Source organism: Arachis ipaensis, chromosome B2, assembly GCF_059453495.1.
Source record: "Arachis ipaensis isolate K30076 ecotype BB chromosome B2, ASM5945349v1, whole genome shotgun sequence".
Taxonomy (NCBI): domain Eukaryota; kingdom Viridiplantae; phylum Streptophyta; class Magnoliopsida; order Fabales; family Fabaceae; genus Arachis; species Arachis ipaensis.
In genome coordinates, this window is record NC_142437.1 from 100,787,267 (window position 1) to 100,800,714 (window position 13,448).

The following is a 13,448-nucleotide window of genomic DNA, read 5'->3' on the forward strand; positions in this document are numbered from 1 at the left end:
AGTAGATCAATTTCATGCAACCCTTCATCAACTGAAGCAAGCGATAAATCAATTAGCTTCCCGACGTTTGGGCACTCAAGGAACTCCCATGGCTTCATGTGGAGAATCTAATGAAGAACGTAGCATGAAGGAGACACTAGAAGCTCCGGTTGACAGTACAGAGCATGACTTTATACTGGAACAAGTGGAGGAAGCTAAAATTATCAAGGAAGAAGAATTGGTTGAAGACTTAGGAGACACTGAACCCCCATGGGAATCAAGAGTTGTGGAGAATTCTACCCAGAAATTTGCAATTGATGCTAAGGAGGATAGTGCACAATCCCCAAGGCATGTACCTAATGAAGAACTGGAAGGAACAGATCAAGAACCAAGTTTCCTTGGTAATGATGATCATGAACCAAGCTCTCCTAATGATGAACTCGCATCCGAAAGTGAACTCTTTGAGCTTGAAGAATCTTCCCCAAGTGAATATGAAGATGATGTGGAGGTAGACTTTTCTCAACCTCCAACTTATGACTTGATTGATGGGGAAGAAACCGAAGACTTTGATCAAGACGTGGTTGCAGTTGAAGAGGTTTGTAAGGAAGTGGAAGAATTCATAGAAGAGTACAAGGGAGTGGAGCTTGCTAGACCATTGGAAACACCTCTCCCAAGGCCATTACCACCCAATACAAACTTCAAGTGGGTAAAATCCTTAGCCTTTATCTTCACCTTTCCACTTGAATATGGTTTGCTTGAAACCGATGGCCAGCTTAGAGCTCTTTGCGGCTTTAAGAGTAAGAGGGAGATGGTTAGTAATAGGAGTTGGCATCCAAAGTTCAATACGATTCCACGCTCCAAATGGAAGTGCAAGAATTGGTATAGAGCTCGATGGAATGGGTCTCAGAAGATGTTTGGGTATCTCAGTGAGAATTTGAATTGCTTACTGGTGTACGAAATCGTGATCATTCCTTCCTTGGTAACGGCGCTAAAAACTCAATACGCATGTTCATGATCATAATTCTGTTTCACAACTTCATACAACTAACCAGCAAGTGCACTGGGTCGTCCAAGTAATAAACCTTACGTGAGTAAGGGTCGATCCCACGGAGATTGTCGGCTTGAAGCAAGCAATGGTCACCTTGTAAATCTCAGTCAGGCGGACTCAACTGATTTTATGAATTGATAAGTAAAAGATAAATAAAATATAAAATAGGATAGTGGTACTTATGTAATTCATTGGTGAGAATTTCAGATAAGCGTATAGAGATGCTTTCGTCCCTCTGAACCTCTGCTTTCCTGCTGTCTTCATCCAATCCTTCCTACTCCTTTCCATGGCAAGCTGTATGTTAGGCATCACCGTTGTTAATGGCCACCTGTCCTCTCAGTGAAAATGGTCCAATGCGCTATCACTGCATGGCTAATCATCTGTCGGTTCTCGATCATACTGGAATAGGATCCATTGATCCTTTTGCGTCTGTCACTACGCCCAGCACTCGCGAGTTTGAAGCTCGTCACAGTCATTCAATCCCTGAATCCTACTCGGAATACCACAGACAAGGTTTAGACTTTTCGGATTCTCAAGAATGGCCATCCATGGGTTCTAACTTATACCACGAAGACACTAATAACTCGGACTCGGTCCCCTGTATTAGATATCCAAGAGATATCCATTCAATCTAAGGTAGAACGGAAGTGGTTGTCAGGCACGCGTTCATAAGTTGAGAATGATGATGACTATCACGATCATCATATCCATCATATTGAAGTGCGAATGAATATCTTGGAAGCGAAATAAGTTGAATTGAATAGAAAAACAGTAGTACTTTGCATTAATCTTTGAGGAACAGCAGAGCTCCACACCTTAATCTATGGTGTGTAGAAACTCTACCGTTTGAAAATACATAAGTGATAATAGGGTAGACATGGCCGAGTGGCCAGCCTCCCATAGAGGTCTAGAGCTCTAAAATGATCAAAAGATGTAAATACAATAGTAAAAAGTCCTATTTATACTAAACTAGTTACTATGGTTTACAGAGATAAGTACATGATGCAGAAATCCACTTCTGGGGCCCACTTGGTGTGTGCTTGGGCTGAGCATTGACCTTTACACGTGTAGAGGCTTCTCTTGGAGTTGAACACCAGTTTGTAACCTGTTTCTGGCGTTTAACTCCACTTTGCAACCTGTTTCTAGCGTTTAACTCCAGAATGCAGCATAGAACTGGCGTTGAACGCCAGTTTGCGTCGTCTAAACTCGGGCAAAGTATGGACTATTATATATTGCTGGAAGGCCCTAGATGTCTACTTTCCAACGCAATTAAGAGCGTGCCATTTGGAGTTCTGTTGCTCCAGAAAAGCCACTTTGAGTGCAGGGAGGTCAGAATCCAACAGCATCTGCAGTCCTTCTTCAACCTCTGAATCTGATTTTTGCTCAAGTCCATCAATTTCAGCCAGAAAATACCTGAAATCACATAAAAATACACAAACTCATAGTAAAGTCCAGAAATGTGATTTTTATTTAAAAACTAATAAAAATATACTAAAAACTAACTAAATCATACTAAAAACTATGTAAAAACAATGCCAAAAAGCGTATAAATTATCCGCTCATCACAACACCAAACTTAAATTATTGCTTGTCCCCAAGCAAATGAAAATCAAATAGGATAAAAAGAAGATAATATACTATAAATTCTAAAATATCAATGAAACTTAGTTCCAATCAGATGAGCGGGACTTGTAGCTTTTTGCCTCTTGAATAGTTTTGGCATCTCACTTTATCCATTGAAGTTCAGAATGATTGGCATCTATAGGAACTCAGAGTTCAGATAGTGTTATTGATTCTCCTAGTTCAGTATATTGATTCTTGAACACAGCTACTTTATGAGTCTTGGCCGTGGCCCTAAGTACTTTGTTTTCCAGTATTACCACTGGATACATAAATGCCACAGACACATAATTGGGTGAACCTTTTCAGATTGTGACTCAGCTTTGCTAAAGTCCCTAATTAGAGGTGTCCAGGGTTCTTAAGCACACTCTTTTTTTTTTTTTGCTTTGGACCTTGACTTTAACCGCTCAGTCTCAAGTTTTCACTTGACACCTTCACGCCACAAGCACATGGTTAGGGACAGCTTGGTTTAGCCGCTTAGGCCAGGATTTTATTCCTTTAGGCCCTCCTATCCACTGATGCTCAAAGCCTTTGATCCTTTTTATTTACCCTTGCCTTTTGGTTTTAAGGGCTATTGGCTTTTTGCTCTTGCCTTTTGGTTTAAAGAGCTTTTGGCTTTTTCTGCTTGCTTTTTCTTTTTCTATTTTTTTTTCGCCATTTTTTTTCTTTTCTGCAAGCTTTTGTATTCACTGCTTTTTCTTGCTTCAAGAATCATTTTTATGATTTTTCATATTATCAAATAACATTTCTCCTTTTCATCATTCTTTCAAGAGCCAACATATTTAACATTCATAAACAACAACTTCAAAAGACATATGCACTGTTCAAGCATTCATTCAGAAAACAAAAAGTGTTGCCACCACATCAAAATAATTAAACTAGTTTCAAGGATGAATTCGAAACCATGTACTTCTTGTTCTTTTGTAATTAAAACAGTTTTCATTTAAGAGAGGTGATGGATTCATATTCATAACTTTAAGGCATAGACACTTAGACACTAATGATCATATAGTAAAGACACAAACATAATTAAACATGAAGCACGGAAACCGAAAACAGAAAATAAATAGACAAGGAGATTAGGGAATGAGTCCACCTTAGTGAGGGTGGCGTCTTCCTCTTCTTGAAGAACTAATGGTGCTTTTGAGATCCTCTATGTCTCTTCCTTGTCTTTCTTGCTCCTCCCTCATAGCTCTTTGATCTTATCTAATTTTATGGAGGATGATGGAGTGCTCTTGGTGCTCCACCCTTAGTTGTCCCATGTTGGAACTTAATTCTCCTAGGGAAGTGTTGATTTGTTCCCAATAGTTTTGTGGAGGGAAGTGCATCCCTTGAGGAATCTCAGGGATTTTATGGTGAGAAATTTCCTCATGCTCATGTTAAGGTCCATGATCTCTTATTTGCTCCATCTTTTTCTTAGTGATGGGCTTATCCTCTTCAATGAGGATATCTCCCTCTATGTCAATTCCAGCTGAATTGCAGAGGTGGCATATGAGGTGAGGAAAGGCTAACCTTGCCCAAGTGGAGGACTTGTCAGCCACCTTGTAGAGTTCTTGAGGTATAATCTCATGAACTTCCCCCTCTTCTCCAATCATGATACTATGGATCATGATGGCCCGGTCTATAGTAACTTCAGACCGGTTACTAGTAGGAATGATTGAGCGTTGAATGAACTCTAGTCATCCCCTAGCCACTGGTTTGAGGTCAAGCCTTCTTAGTTGAACCGGCTTGCCCCTTGAGTCAATTTTCCATTGAGCTCCTTCCACACATATGTCCATAAGGACTTGGTCCAACCTTTGATCAAAGTTGACCCTTCTTGTGTAGGGGCGTGCGTTTTCTTCCATCATTGGCAAGTTGAACGCCAGCCTTACATTTTTCGGACTGAAATCTAAGTATTTTCCCCGAACCATAGTAAGCCAATGCTTTGGATTTGGGTTCACACTTTGATCATGGTTCCTTGTGATCCATGCGTTTGCATAGAACTCTTGAACTATTAGGATCCTGACTTGTTGAATGGGGTTGGTGAGAACTTCCCAACCTCTTCTTTGAATCTCAAGTCGGATCTCCGGATACTCATTCCTTTTGAGCTTGAAAGGAACTTCAGGGATCACTTTCTTTTTAGCCACAACTTCATAGAAGTGGTCTTGATGGACCTTTGAGATGAATCTCTCCATCTCTCATGACTCAGAGATGGAAGCAATTGCCTTTCCTTTCCTCTTTCTAGAGGTTTCTCTGGCCTTAGGTGCCATAAATGGTTATGGAAAAACAAAAAGCAATACTTTTACCACACCAAACTTAAAATGTTTGCTCGTCCCCGAGCAAAAGAAGAAAGAAAGAAGTAGAAGAAGAAGAGAAATGGAGGAGAGGGAGAGAGAGTAGGTTTCGGCCAAGTGGAAGAAGAGAGGGTTGTGTTGTGTGAAATAGAAGAAGGAATGAGGGGTTTATATAGAAGTGGGGAGGGGTTTAGGGTTCGGCCATTTAGGGTTGGGTTTGGGAGGGAAAATATTTTGAATTTGAAGGTAGGTGGAGTTTATGGGGAAGAGAAGATGGATGTGAGTGGTGAGGGGGTGATGGGAAAGAGTGATTGGTGAAGGGCATTTGGGGAAGAGAGTTATGAAAAGGTGTGAAGAGGAGAGAATAGGGTTAGGTGGGGATCCTGTGGGATCCACAGATCCTGAAGGGATCCTGTGGGGTCCACAGATCCTGAGGTGTCAAGGATTTTTTATCCCTGTACCCTTTAGACGTGAAAAAATGCCCTATACATGCAATCCTGGCATTTAACGCCAGACTGCTGCCTGTTTTTGGCATTAAACGCCACTTCCATGCTCTGTTCTAGCGTTTAACGCCAGGTAGATGCTTGTTTCTGGCGTTAAACGCCAGCTTGGTGCCTGTTTCTGGCGTTAAACGCTAGACAGATGCTTGTTTCTGGCGTTTAAATGCCAGACTGTTCTCCTCCAGGGTGTGCTATTTTTCATTCTATTTTTCATTCTGTTTTTGAATTTTCAGTAGTTTTTTGTGACTTCACATGATCATCAACCTAAAGAACACATAAAATAACAATGGAAAATAAATAAATATGATTAGATAACATTGGGTTGCCTCCCAACAAGCGCTTCTTTAATGTCAATAGCTTGACAGTGAGCTCTCGTGGAGCCTCACAGATGTTCAGAGCATTGTTGGAACCTCCCAACACCAAACTTAAAGTTTGAATGTGGGGGTTCAATACCAAACTTAGAGTTTGGTTGTGGCCTCCCAACACCAAACTTAGAGTTTGAGTGTGGGGACTCTGGTTGACTCTGCAGTGAGAGAAGCTTTTCATGCTTCCTCTCCATGGTTACAGAAGGAGATCCTTGAGTTTTAAACACAAGGTTGTCCTCATTCAGTTGAAGGACCAACTCTCCTCTGTCCACATCAATCACAGCTCTTGCTGTGGCTAGGAAGGGTCTTCCAAGGATGATGGATTCATCCTCGTCCTTCTCAGTATCCAAGATTATTAAATCAGCAGGGATGTAAAGGGCTTCAACCTTTACTAGCACGTCCTCTACTTGTCCATAAGCTTGTTTTCTGGAGTTGTCTGCCATCTATAATGAGATTCTGGCAGCTTGCACCTCAAAGATTCCCAGTTTCTCCATTACAGAGAGTGGCATGAGGTTTATCCCTGATCCAAGGTCACATAGAGCCTTCTCAAAGGTCATGGTGCCTATGGTACAAGGTATTAAGAACTTTCCAGGATCCTGTTTCTTCTGAGGCAATGTCAGTTGATCCATATCACTCAGTTCATTGATGAGCAAGGGAGGTTCATCTTCCCAAGTCTTATTACCAAATAATTTGGCATTCAGTTTCATGATTGCACCAAGGTACTTGGCAACTTGCTCTTCAGTGACATCTTCATTCTCCTCAGAAGAAGAATACTCATCAGAGCTCATGAATGGCATAAGGAGGTTCAAAGGAATCTCTAGGGTCTCAAGATGAGCCTCAGATTCCTTTGGTTCCTTAGAGGAAAACTCCTTATTGATCACTGGACGTCCCAGGAGGTCTTCCTCACTGGGATTCACGTCCTCTCCCTCCCTTGTAGGTTCGGCCATGATGGTTAAATCTATGGCCTTGCACTCTCTTTTTGGATTCTCTTCTGTATTGCTTGGGAGAGTACTAGGAGGGGTTTCAGTGACCCTTTTACTCAGCTGGCCTACTTGTGCCTCCAAATTTCTAATGGAGGACCTTGTTTCATTCATGAAACTTAAAGTGGCCTTAGATAGATCAGAGACTATATTTGCCAAGCTAGATGGATTCTGCTCAGAACTCTCTGTCTTTTGCTGAGTGGATGATGGAAAAGGTTTGCTATTGCTAAACCTATTTCTTCCACCATTGTTAAAGCCTTGTTGAGGCTTTTGTTGATCCTTCCATGAGAAATTTGGATGATTCCTCCATGAGGGATTATAGGTGTTTCCATAGGGTTCACCCATGTAATTCACCTCTGCTATTGCAGGATTCTTAGGATCATAAGCTTCTTCTTCAGAAGATGTCTCTTTAGTACTGTTGGATGATTCCTTCAATCCATTCAGACTCTGAGAGATCATATTGACTTGCTGAGTCAATATTTTATTCTGAGCCAATATGGCATTCAGAGTATCAATTTCAAGAACTCCCTTCCTCATAGGCGTCCTATTATTCACAGGATTCCTTTCAGAAGTGTACATGAACTGGTTATTTGCAACCATGTCAATGAGTTCTTGAGCTTCTGCAGGCATTTTCTTTAGGTGAATGGATCCACCTGTAGAATGGTCCAGTGACATCTTTGATAGCTCAGACAGACCATCATAGAATATATCCAGGATGGTCCATTCTGAAAGCATGTCAGAAGGACACTTTTTGGTCAGTTCCTTGTATCTCTCCCAAGCTTCATAGAGGGATTCACCTTCCTTCTGTCTGAAGATTTGAACATCCACTCTAAGCTTACTAAGCTTTTGAGGAGGAAAGAACTTGGCTAAGAAAGCCGTGACCAGCTTATCCCAAGAGTTCAGGCTATCTTTAGGTTGAGAGTCCAACCATACTCTAGCTCTGTCTCTTACAGCAAACGGGAAAAGCATAAGCCTGTAGACCTCAGGATCAACCCCATTGGTCTTAACAGTATCACAGATCTGCAAGAATTCAGTTAAGAACTGAAAAGGATCTTCGGATGGAAGTCCATGAAACTTGCAGTTCTGTTGCATCAGAGAAACTAATTGAGGCTTAAGCTCAAAATTGTTTGCTCCAATGGCAGGGATTGAGATGCTTCTTCCATGTAAATTGGAATTTGGTGCAGTAAAGTCACCAAGCATCTTCCTTGCATTGTTATTATTTTCGGCCATGTCTCCTTTTTTTTCGAAAATTTCTGTCAGATTTTCTCCAAAGAGTTGTGCTTTAGCTTCCCTTAGCTTCCTCTTTAGAGTCCTTTCAGGTTCTGGATCAGCTTCAACAAGAATGTTCTTATCCTTGTTGCTGCTCATATGAAAAATAAAAAAATAGAAAAGAAAATATGGAATCCTCTATGTCACAGTATAGAGATTCCTTTTGCAAGTATAAAAAGAGAAGAATGTAAGAAGGAGAATAGGAAAAATTCGAACACAGAAAGGAAGATGGGGTTCGAATTTCTTTTGGGTGAAAGAGAAGTGTTAGTAGATGAATAAATAAATAGAAGGAGATGAGAAAGAGAAGAATTCAAAAATTTAATAAAATAAAATAAGAATATTTTAAAATTAAATTAAAAATTCGAAAATTAAAATTGAAATTGAATTAAATTAAAATTAAAAATAATTAGTTAATTAAAATGAAATTTTGAAAAAGGAGGAAAGGGTTTTCGAAAATTAAAGGTAGAGAGTTAGTTAGGCAGTTTTGAAAAAGATAAGAATCAAACAAAAAGTTAAGTGGTTAATTGAAAAAGATTTGAAAATCAAATTTTGAAAAAGATAAGAAGTTAGAAAAGAAGTTAGAAAAGATTTTGAAATTAATTTTGAAAAATATATGATTGAAACTTAATTTGAAAAAAGAAATTTAAAAAGATTTGATTTTGAAAATTAAAGTTGATTACTTGACTAATAAGAAACAAAAAGATATGATTTACAATTTAAAGATTGAACCTTTCTTAATAGGCAAGTAACAACTTAATATTTTTGAATCAATCACATTAATTGTTAGTATTAAATTCGAAAATATGAAATAGAAATAAGAAAAAAATTTTTGAAAATCAATTTGAAATTTTCGAAAATTATGAAAGAAAAATTGAAAAAGATTTGATTTTTGAAAAAGATTTGAAAAAGATAGAATTTTTAAATTGAAAATTTGATTTGACTCATAAGAAACAACTAAATTTTAAAAAGTTTTAAAAAAGTCAACTCAAATTTTCGAAATTTATGAGTGAAATAAGAGAAAGATATCTTTTTTATTTTTGAATTTTAATAAGGAAAGAGGAAAAAAAAGGAAAAAAAAAATATCTTTTTGATGTTTTTCTCTTTTTCTATTAAACAACAAAAATGAAACAACACATAAAAATTTAAGATCAAAATAAAAATGCATGCAAGAATACTTTGAATGTAAAGATGAACACCAAGAACACTTTGAATGTCAAGATGGACACCAAGAACTTTTTTTTAAAAAAAAATTTCAAGAAAAGAAAACATGCAAGACACCAAACTTAGAAAATTTTTAATTTTTAGACACTATGAATGCAATAATGCATATGAAAAACAAGAAAAGATGCAAAATAAGAAAATATGAAGATCAAACAAGAAGACTTATCAAGAACAACTTGAAGATCATGAAGAATGCAATGCATGAATTTTCGAAAACTGCAAGAGATAAACATGCAATTGACACCAAACTTAAAAATTGACACAAGACTCAAACAAGAAACACAAAAATATTTTTGATTTTATGATTTTATAAAAATTTTTTGGATTTTTCGAAAATTAATTTGAAAAAGAAAATCAGGATTCCAAAATTTTTAATAAGAATTCCAAGAATCTTGCACTGTTAGTCTAAAGCTCCAGTTCAGGAATTAGACATGGCTCACTAGCCAGCCAAGCTTTCATTGAAAGCTCCGATCCAAAACACTAGACATGGCCAATGGCCAGCCAAGCTTCAGCAGGACATTACATGCATTGAAGTGATTAGTTGAAGCCTCAGTCCAAAAGAATTTAGACATGGCTTTACAGCCAGCCAGGATTCAACAAATCATCATGAAACACTAGAATTCATTCTTAAAAATTATGAAGAGAAATATAGTTTTGAAAATGTTTTTATTATTATTTTTTTTTTGAAATTAAGAATAATAAAAACAAAAATCTTAAAATTAAAATAAAATTACCTAATCTGAGCAACAAGATAAACCGTCAGTTGTCCAAACTCGAACAATCCCCGGCAACAGCGCCAAAAACTTGGTGTGCGAAATCGTGATCATTCCTTCCTTGGTAATGGCGCTAAAAACTCAATACGCACGTTCATGATCTTAATTCTATTTCACAACTTCGTACAACTAACCAGCAAGTGCACTGGGTCGTCCAAGTAATAAACCTTACGTGAGTAAGGGTCGATCCCACGGAGATTGTCGGCTTGAAGCAAGCTATGGTCACCTTGTAAATCTCAGTCAGGCGGACTCAACTGATTTTATGAATTGATAAGTAAAAGATAAATAAAATATAAAATAGGATAGTGGTACTTATGTAATTCATTGGTGAGAATTTCAGATAAGCGTATAGAGATGCTTTCGTCCCTTTGAACCTCTGCTTTCCTGCTGTCTTCATCCAATCCTTCCTACTCCTTTCCATGGCAAGCTGTATGTTAGGCATCACCGTTGTCAATGGCCACCTGTCCTCTCAGTGAAAATGGTCCAATGCGCTATCACTGCATGGCTAATCATCTGTCGGTTCTCGATCATACTGGAATAGGATCCATTGATCCTTTTGCGTCTGTCACTACGCCCAGCACTCACGAGTTTGAAGCTCGTCACAGTCATTCAAACCCTGAATCCTACTCGGAATACCACAGACAAGGTTTAGACTTTCCGGATTCTCAAGAATGGCCGTCCAAGGGTTCTAACTTATACCACGAAGACACTAATAACTCGGACTCGGTCCCCTGTATTAGATATCCAAGAGATATCCATTCAATCTAAGGTAGAATGGAAGTGGTTGTCAGGCACGCGTTCATAAGTTGAGAATGATGATGACTGTCACGATCATCACATCCATCATATTGAAGTGCGAATGAATATCTTAGAAGCGGAATAATTTGAATTGAATAGAAAAACAGTAGTACTTTGCATTAATCTTTGAGGAACAGCAGAGCTCCACACCTTAATCTATGGTGTGTAGAAACTCTACCGTTTGAAAATACATAAGTGATAATAGGGTAGACATGGCCGAGTGGCCAGCCTCCCATGGAGGTCTAGAGATCTAAAATGATCAAAAGATGTAAATATAATAGTAAAAAGTCCTATTTATACTAAACTAGTTACTAGGGTTTACAGAGATAAGTACATGATGCAGAAATCCACTTCTGGGGCCCACTTGGTGTGTGCTTGGGCTGAGCATTGAGCTTTACACATGTAGAGGCTTCTCTTGGAGTTGAACGCCAGTTTGTAACCTGTTTCTGGCGTTTAACTCCACTTTGCAACCTGTTTCTGGCGTTTAACTCCAGAATGTAGCATAGAACTGGCGTTGAACGCCAGTTTGCATCATCTAAACTCGGGCAAAGTATGGACTATTATATATTGCTGGAAAGCCCTGGATGTCTACTTTCCAACGCAATTAAGAGCGCACCATTTGGAGTTCTGTAGCTCCGGAAAAGCCTTTTTGAGTGCAGGGAGGTCAGAATCCAACAGCATCTGCAGTCCTTCTTCAACCTCTGAATCTGATTTTTGCTCAAGTCCCTCAATTTCAGCCAGAAAATACCTGAAATCACAGAAAAATACACAAACTCATAGTAAAGTCTAGAAATGTGATTTTTATTTAAAAACTAATAAAAATATACTAAAAACTATGTAAAACAATGCCAAAAAACGTATAAATTATCCGCTCATCACTTACCACCCGGTTGGAACAAAGATGGTCAACAAGAAGATAGGTGCAAAAGCAAGGTTTGGGATCCTAGGATTCATTCTGATAATCAACTCCCCTGGGGCCTAAAAACCTGCTTTGACTTGCTCGAAGGCTTTACGTGCCTAGTTTGGGACCCCGGAGGCAATTGGAATTGTAAACGTTGGTGGAGATTTTTGGATGAGTTCAAGCACAAGCCACCATAACAAGGAGCTCATCAAATGTCCAACTTAAGGACTTTAACTAAAAGTGCTAGGTGGGAGACAACCCACCATGGTATGATCGTTCTTTTTCAATTTTAATTTTATTTTGTTTTGTTTGTTTTTAGTTTTATTTTATTTTATTTTTCCTAGTATCATTCATGACATCCGCATCAGCATCCGTATTTTGCATTCTGCATATTCTTTAAAAAAAAGCCCACACCACGCGTGCGCATAGGCCACGCGTGGGCGTCGATTTCAAATCGGCGTCACCATCCAACGCTCAGAAAATTGGGCTAGAATTATGCGGCTGTTGTGGGTTAGGCATAAATTAGCCCAGGCGTGCGCGTCTATGATGCGTATGCGTCATTTTCATTTACACACACCATGCGTGGGCATGGGCGACGCGCACGCGTCGCCTGAAAATTTTTGCCCCCCAAATTGAAATAGAGAGTTGCGCCAAAACGACGTTGGAATCATGCGCTTAGCACAATTCTGGGCGACGCGTACGCGTGCTTCACGCGTACGCGTCATCTTCACCTACCCCTCTTCACGCGTTCGCGTCAATGACACTTTCGTGTCGTTTCAATTTTACCTCATCCACGCACACGCGTGATCCACGCGTATGCGTGGATTTAAATTCCCTAACCCCACTGACGCGGAAACCCTAGCCCCAGCGTCACTTTTCTTCCCTCCCCCCCCCCAACGTTTCACCTCCATTCTTCTCTCTCTCCCTCCAACCTCCCACTGCTACCAGCCACCACCACCGCCGCCATCACCGTCGCACCGCCACCGTCACTGACCCCCAAACCCACCGCCATTCACTCCACTCTCACCCTCCCTCTTCTCTTCTTTTCCATCTCCTTCCACCATCACTGACCCCACTGCCCCCTGCCCAGCCCGCTGCACCCAATCGCCGACCACCACCACCCCAATGCCACCCTCCCCTCTTCGCCCCTCCCCTTCTTCTCTTCCTCTCCCTATCCCTCCTTCCCCCTTCTCACCCGTTCCCCATCGCCGACCCCAAGCCCACCGCCGTGCCACCACAGCACCACCACCACAGCACCAGAGCTGCCTTTCCGCCACCACCAGCGCCACCATCAACATCCCCTCCCTCTTCATTTCAATTTCTTTCACTGCGCACTCCGATTCTTTTTCCGTTCAAGTTAGTTAGTTTGCATATTTTAATTTTGTTCAATTTAGGTTAGTTAGAGATGCATGTTTGTAGTGGATTATAGGTGGTTAGGTAGTTGTGGTTAGAGGATTCTAGGCCTAATAATTGCTCCGTACTTGCTGTTTGAATTTTCTGATTTTCAATTTGCTTGTCTGCCGATATTGATGTTATGCTGTTCTAATCCTGTTTGATGCTGCTCTGCTTAATGACATCATTTCATATGAGTTGCGACTATTATTGCTAATTGCATTTGTGGCTCTGAGTTCATATCACATGCAGATTGCTTTATTCTTTTCTGAAATGCTTTGATTTCATGAGAACCTATTTGTTGCTTGTTTTAATTCGGGAACACCTAC

The 13,448-nt window shown here is 39.8% G+C and overlaps 1 non-coding gene across 1 annotated transcript; it reads left to right on the forward strand.

The window, feature by feature from the left end:
- The first annotated feature begins 7,494 nt into the window (after window positions 1-7,494).
- On the forward strand, window positions 7,495-7,602 carry LOC148575014 (small nucleolar RNA R71). The gene has a single exon (XR_015906407.1). It is a non-coding gene; the product is annotated as a small nucleolar RNA R71 (small nucleolar RNA).
- Window positions 7,603-13,448: the final 5,846 nt, after the last annotated feature.